This window comes from Mirounga angustirostris, unplaced genomic scaffold, assembly GCF_029215605.1.
Source record: "Mirounga angustirostris isolate CCGP_5_RB_7025 unplaced genomic scaffold, mMirAng1.0.hap1 SCAF_2, whole genome shotgun sequence".
In the NCBI taxonomy this organism is placed as follows: Eukaryota; Metazoa; Chordata; class Mammalia; order Carnivora; family Phocidae; genus Mirounga; species Mirounga angustirostris.
The window spans coordinates 54,862,453-54,869,861 of record NW_026991710.1 but is presented as its reverse complement, the minus strand read 5'-3'; the positions used below and the strand labels follow the sequence as shown (position 1 = coordinate 54,869,861).

General features: G+C 39.8%; 1 pseudogene; it reads right to left on the bottom strand.

Moving 5' to 3' along the window:
- Window positions 1-2,774: 2,774 nt before the first annotated feature.
- LOC123848531 (large ribosomal subunit protein eL39-like) lies at window positions 2,775-3,271 on the bottom strand (annotated as a pseudogene).
- Window positions 3,272-7,409: the final 4,138 nt, after the last annotated feature.

Sequence of the window (7,409 nt, the reverse complement as noted above, 5' to 3'; positions counted from 1 at the left end):
TCCATCATTTGGTCTTCTATATTACTGATTCTCTCTTCTGCCTCATTTATCCTAGCAGTTAGCGCCCCCATTTTTTATTGCACCTCATTAATAGCCTTTTTGATTTCTACTTGGTTAGATTTTAGTTCTTTTACTTCTCCAGAAAGGGTTTCTCTAATAACTTCCATATTTTTTTCAAGCCCAGCTAGTATCTTTAAAGTGATGATTCTGAACTCTAGATCTGATATCGTACTAATGTCCATATTGAGTAGGTCACTGGCAGTTAGTACTACCTCTTGTTCTTTTTGTTGAGGTGATTTTTTTCCATCTTGTCATTTTGTGCAGAGGAGAATAGATTAATGAGAGAACAAAATGCTAGCAGAGTAACAACGTCCCCAGAAAATATACTCTAAACAAGTCAGAAAAGACCTGAAGCAGTGGGAAAAGAAATGGAAAGAGAGAAAAAAGAAAAAGAAAAAAAAGAAAAAGAAAAAGATAAAAACAAACAAAAACAAACAAAACAAAACAACAACAAAAAAAACCACAATGTGATCAAATATGATCAGGCTGGTATATAGATCGGTGCCACACACTAGATTTGGGGTGTATTTTGGTCTGTTAGAAGAAAGTGCCTCCCAAAATTTTAAAGAAAGAAAAACTTATATATGTACAAAAATAAGGGTTGATATTGATGAAGGGATGGAATATGTCTGTAAAGATGGAAATTATAAAAAAATTTTATAAAAGGAATTGATAAGAAGTTGTTTGAAAAAAGAAAGAAGAGGATTTAAAAAAAGAAAAAAAGAAAAAAAAAAGGGAGAGAATGTGATCAGGCAGGGCAGTAGAAAAAACCATATACTAGAGATTTAGGGTATATTTCAATCTGTTAGAAGAAACTATCTCAAAATTTTAAAGAGAGAACAACTTATATATATATGCCAAAAATATGGGTAATTACTATGAAGGGATAGAATATGACTCTAAAAATGAAAAATAAAAATGTTTTTTAAAAAAAGGGATTGATAAGATGTTGGTTGAAAAAGGGAAAAAGAAAAATTAAAAAAAAAAAGACAGTTAAAAAAAATTAACTTTGAAAGACTAAAGAATCATGTAAAAAAGCCATGAATTCTATGTGCAGTATTCCCCTAGTGCTGGAGTTCTGCCGTTCTCATTGATCAGTAAATTTGATCTTGGCTGGCTGTTCTCGCTGATCTTCTGGGGGAGGGGCCTGTTGCCGTGGTCTCTGCCGGAGGCAGAATTGCCCCGCCATTGCCCCCTCCCGGCTAAGTAATCTGCTCCGGTTTGTTCTCCAGAGCTTTTGTTCCCTGCGAGCTTTCCGTACAGCTTTGGAGGTGGAGAGTGAAAATGGCGGCCTCCCAATCTCTGCCCCAGAGAAGCCAAGAACTCGGGGCCCCACTCCTCAGTGAGCCCCCAGAGAAAAGCTGTCAGTCACTCCCGTCTCCCCGGTCTCCACCCACACTCCGTGCTCATCCGGCCTGTGACCGCGCGTTTCTATCTCTGGCACCCGACCCCGGGTGGAGTCTCCAAACCCAGCAGATCCCTGCGGTGCACTCTCGCGCGGCTCCTCCCGGGGGAGGAAGGTGAGTCTCCCCGGATCTGCTGCTTGTTGGGTCCCTGCTGGAGGAGCAGTGGCCCGACTGGGCCGCGGATCACGGTTTATGGCCACCCCGAGCTGAGAGCCCGCGCCTGGGCTCCGCCTCTGCAGCCGGCTTCCCTGCTCCGATACCTGGGAGCTCTGCCACACTCAGGCACGCCCGGTCTTTCTGTGACCCCGAGGGTCCTGAGACCCCACTGTCCCGGAGGGTTCCACCCCCCTCTTAGCCACCAGAGTGACGTCCCTCGGCGGAGCAGACTTTTAAAAGTTCCGATTTTGTGCTCCGCGGCTCTATCACTTGCCAGAAGCGGCCGACGGAGGCCCCTCCCCCGCCGCCTATCCTCCCAAATATTGCCTCGGATTCACTTCTCTGCACGTCCTACCTTCCCGAAAGTGGTCGCTTTTCTGATGAGAGAGTTGCTGCTATTCTTTTCTTTGATCTCCTGTTGAGTTTGTAGGTGTTCAGAATGGTTTGATCCCTATCCAGCTGAATTCCTGAGAGGAGACGAAATCCAGGTCTCCTACTCCTCCGCCATCTTGCTCCGCCCCCCGCAGTTGATTTTTATCTCAGAATTCCCATCAGGATGCACAACAGATAAGAGACATTCAATGAATGCTTGCCAAAGGAATGAATGAATGAAAGTTAAAATTCAATGACATTAAAGGGAAAATTACATTTCTTCTCATAGTAGATGGAGATTGTAGTCACAGGAAATTTTATCTTATATGCAGCTATTTTTATTATGGCTTCTAAAATCAGAATGCCTTTGGGGGAAAAATCTAGAGTGCATTTGTTCTAAACTTTAGTAAAACTCTTTCAAAAATTTTCCTAGTGTACAGGCTGAGTTAGATAAAGTTATAGTGCTAATGGATCAGCTAGGTATTTACAGAGACATGGACACAGACATAAACACTTTCAAATATATACACTTAGGAACTTAAAAGAATTATATATATCCATGGAAACACAATCATATGCACATTAGCAAAAAAAAATTTTTTTAAGTATTCTCAGGTAAAAATAGAGAACTTGACTAATATTTGTTTTTATTAGACAATTTTTATAAAAATAGTTTAAAATATGAATTATCAACAATGAATATACACATATATATTAATAAAATCTATAAATACTACTTTTCAAACTATGAATTGCATGTATTCCAGGATTACCTCTTAAACTAGTTTTCTTGGTATTGTAAATAAAAATTTTTACACAGAAGAGTGTCTTCTAAAATGGCTTATTATGTTTAAAAACCAAAATATTTCCTCTTTCCTAAGTGCCATTTATTTATTTATTTATTTATTTTATTTTATTTTTAGAGCTGAAAGTTCTCACATTTATTACTGAACCAACCTACTGGTGCAGAGGCATAGTCAAAGAGAAAAATCATTTCCATGATAAGACAAGTCTATGGCCGGGTAGGAAGGATGTTTACAGAATGATAGAACACATGATCTTCATGCAGCGTAATTAAATATGTGTGCCAATTAAGTGTGTCATCTCATGATGTGTGACGCCTTATAGACCCAGCTTGGTTCTTCTCCAGTGCCTCCTCTTGGAGTTGTACCTGATTTTATTACCAGTTGTCATCCAAATCCACTGGGGAATGGGACGATTCTGCTTTGTTTCTTGGTCAGGAATCGCTTGACTCTGAAAGTCTTGTGAGAAGACATGGCGAGCAGTCAGCCACGCAGAGCAGGATGGTGGCAAAAAAGAGAAAGCTTCCTAAGTGCCTTTTAAACATTGAGGTATTTTTCTATTTTATCCTTTGTGGCTTTCCCAATCTTCCTTTTGTTAAATGTTTTCTATTTGAAAACTGGATAGGAAAGTGCATAATATGTATTTTATACTTACTTTTAAAGGAGATTCACTTTAAAATTTTCACCTGAAGTGTTAAAAGTGGCTATAAATGAATAGGCCAAAAAAAATTTTAAACATTCCTTCATTTTCAAAGAATGTTACCTTGTAAGTAATGTTATAATAATGGGAAAGAGGGGTACCTGCGTGGCTCTTTATTTTGGCTCAGGTCATAGTCTTGGGTGATGGGATTGCCCAAGCCAGGAGTCCACTTGAGGATTTCTCTCCCTCTCCCTCTGCCCCTCCACCCCACACGCTCACTTGCGTGCATGCATGCATGTGCTCTCTCTCTCTCTCTGCTCTCTAAAATAAATAAATATTTGAAAAAATAAAATAATGGGAAGGAATTAAAAGCTTAAAAAAAGTGACACTGATAATTATATCAATTTTCACTTTTTCATATTCTCTTCCAGTTTTCTTCTAAACATATATATAATTTTACTTGGTTTGTAATCATAATTGTTGATTCGCAAACTGACCCCTATACACAGAGGACACAGTATGACAGAAGGAAGAGGCAAACTACTCCATATGGGTAGGTGAGAGTTTTAAGAAGCTAGGGAACTTACACATGAGGCTTGTCTTAGGCACCTGGTCCAGAGTAGACCTCTACATCAGGGGCCAGAATCTTAACAGATTATGTAGAGGCATCAACTGGATTCAGCCACATATTTTGTCCAGAAGGTCTCAACACATTGTTCTCTCAAGTCTGTGACCTTGAATATGGCTCCCACTGTGGGAACCATGGGCAGAGGGTAGGGTCCAAGGATGGGGGAGGGGTAAGGAGCCCCTGATTGCTCACTTTGCTCCAGGGTCAACCCGCAGTTACTTCCTCTCCATGACCTCCTTTAACAATAATACAAAACTACTTTGTATTCTGCCTTATTCACTTTATATTTTATCTTTTTTTTTTTATTTATTTTTGAGAGAGAGAGAATGAGAGGGGTGAGGGTCTGAGGGAGAAGCAGACTCCCTGCTGAGCAGGGAGCCCGATGCGGGACTCGATCCCGGGACTCCAGGATCATGACCTGAGCTGAAGGCGGTCGCTTAACCAACTGAGCCACCCAGGCGCCCTATATTTTATCTTTAACATCATTTTATGCTGCTTCATGGTAATTACCAAAAGATTTTAAGTTTTCTTAGTTTATATGTCATTGTATCAGTTAATACTGTTTTAAAACTAGTTTTAAACCTTTCTCATTTCAATCCTATAGTTGGTTATTTTTAACAATAGCTTTTAAAGTGGACACTTAGAGTTGTAACAAGAAAAAAACTACTTTTAGATTTTCTGTGGCATCTTTGTTCTATATGATTTCTTAGAGCTACTATCCTATGTCTTTCCTTAGTAGTTCTAAACATCTTATTGCTTAAAAACTAAAACTTTTCTGAAAATCTCTTTTCTGTATAACTTAAAAGCTGCCTCAGTTTTAAAGTTCACACTCAAACTTGCTACTCTAGCTGATATATTTCCTTGCGATAAACTGAAGTATGCCCCCCACCAAAAGTAGTTTTCTTAATTACCTCTCTTTCAAGCCCCCATTCCGCCTAATAGTGTTAACTATACACTCTATTCTTGGTAGATTTAATCAATCCAGGGTTTTCCCAGATAGTTTGGGGTTTTCTCAGGCAAGTTACCATATTCTGTCCCATTACCTAAGTTCCAGGTATTCTAGGTTACATAGTGTCAAAGGACTGGGGCTATGGGGCTGATCTCCAGTCATCATTGTCCAGACTATCCTCTCTGGAGGGGCCCATTGCCCCAGCTGGTCTGCAGACATTATCAGCCCTCCACACCTGTCCTCTCAGAGGTCCAGTTTCCCATTTTTATCTCGGATTCAGACTCCACAAATTATGCTACTAACTGCTGGCACAGTTTCCAACAGGTCAACCAGCTTTCTCACATTTTCTGCACACTTCTTAGAGGCATAGAACAAATGGACCCCACTACTCTCAGTCACCTCCAAACTAAGCAAAATTACTTCAGCGTCTCTCCACCTCAATACATTGTGAAGTCTCTCTACTTAAGGGCTTAACCACCATGATGGCACAAGTAACTCAGCAAGGTGCAAGATTCCAGGAGTTTGTGAGCATCAGATGATAAAGCAGTATATTTTGAGAAGTCCACATGGAAAAAGTAAGGATTGAGTTAACCATAAAGAATGATTAGTATTGGGGGGTCTGAGTGGCTTAGTTGGTTAAGTGTCCAACTCTTTGTTTTGGCTCCATTTTGGCTCCGATCATGATCTCAGGATCCTGATCTCAGGGTCATGAGATTGAGCCCATGTCGGTCTCCATACTCCGTAGTGAGTCTGCTGGAGATTCTCTCCCTCTGCCCCTCCTCCCCAGTCTCTCTCTCCCTCTCTCTCTCTCTCTCTCTCTCTCAAATAATAAATAAATCTTAAAAAAATGAATAGGTTTACAAAGACACATGAGAGTGAGAACATACTGGATATTTTGAGGACATGGGCAAAAGCATAGAGTCTTGGAATGCTCAAATATAATTAAAATGGAAATTTTTTAAGAATGCAAATATATCTATCTGATCAAGGTCCTATTAATAACTGATAGAAGAACTACTATGATGTTTCTTTTTCATTCTAATGCAAATATGACTTTTCTGATTATCTTTCCCTTTACATGTTTGAGAAAAAAGGAGGTAGCATAGGTAGAACAATGATTCTACTTGATCATATAATAAGGTTCCCCAAGGAAGACTTCTCTCCCAGAATAACTAGATTCTTCCTTATTGCTGGTCCCTGGCCTCTGGCAAGTTCTTTCTCTTCCAGGTGGCTAAACATTAGGATGTGTCCTTTCTAGTCTCCACACCAATATCTAAATTGGCTGCTAAGAACAGGAATGCTATCCAAAACTTGAAAGATTATTGGTTAAACCCATATATATTTTTAACAAAAAGCAACACCCTTTGGATTTCAGGACACACAAAAAAATTAATGGGTGCTAGTATTAGGATAGCAGTAAAAATTTCATAGAGGAATTCATGAAAGGATGATCTATGGGTTGAAGGAGGTTGAAGACAATTATAAATTGGAGCTCATTCAGATCCTAATGGAGGGTTAGAATTTGGAGAGCCATTGGCCTTCCACCAAAAAGCAATAAAGAAATTGCCACAATCTTTGGAAGTGGATTCTAAAGACCGAGAAGAGCAGCCGCTTGTCTCCAAATTCACAAAATGCAAAACTGAGAAAAGACTCACTATCCGTCTCAAACCAGGTGACTCAATTGCTTCCTCAGTCACAACAGATGAGAGTTTTAAATTTTGCCTCCACTTGGCTCATAGGATTATTTATTATTTATGGAGTGCGTTTTACTAATATAAAATTAATTAGTAAATGTTCAGAAAGCACTTTGAAGAGGAGGAGTTATATGAGTGCTAAGTATTATCATTATCATAAAACACATAAAAGTCACAGAATGATGTAAGCTACGTAGGTGGAGAAGGACTGTGCCACATGGCACTCAAGGAGAATATGGCAAAGGGAGAGGCTCCTCAGGGACAGCGTGCATGGGCACCCCTGAAGAACAGGTAGGCTGACGGCGGGTGGGGGGCAGGAGGCCTTACCCTTGCTCCTCAGGGAAAGTCTCTGAAGGGATCAAACTAGTTAATTTCATTTGTATTTTAAAATTCTTAAAGTAATGATTTTTATAAATATAAGAGCAATATAGGGAGCCTGGGTGGTTCAGTTAGTTGAGCGCTGCCTTATGGCTCAGGCATGATCCTGGAGTCCTGGGGATCGAGCCCTGCGTAGGGCTCCCTGCTCAGTGGGGAGTCTGCTTCTCCCTCTGACCCACTTGTGCTCTCTCTCCCTCACACTCTCCCTCAAATAAATAAATAAAAATATTTTTTAAAAAATAGGAGCAATATATATCCCAAATAAAAGAAAAATAAGAATGAACAAGATTGATAAATTTTAATCATTAGAATCTGTTTTGCTT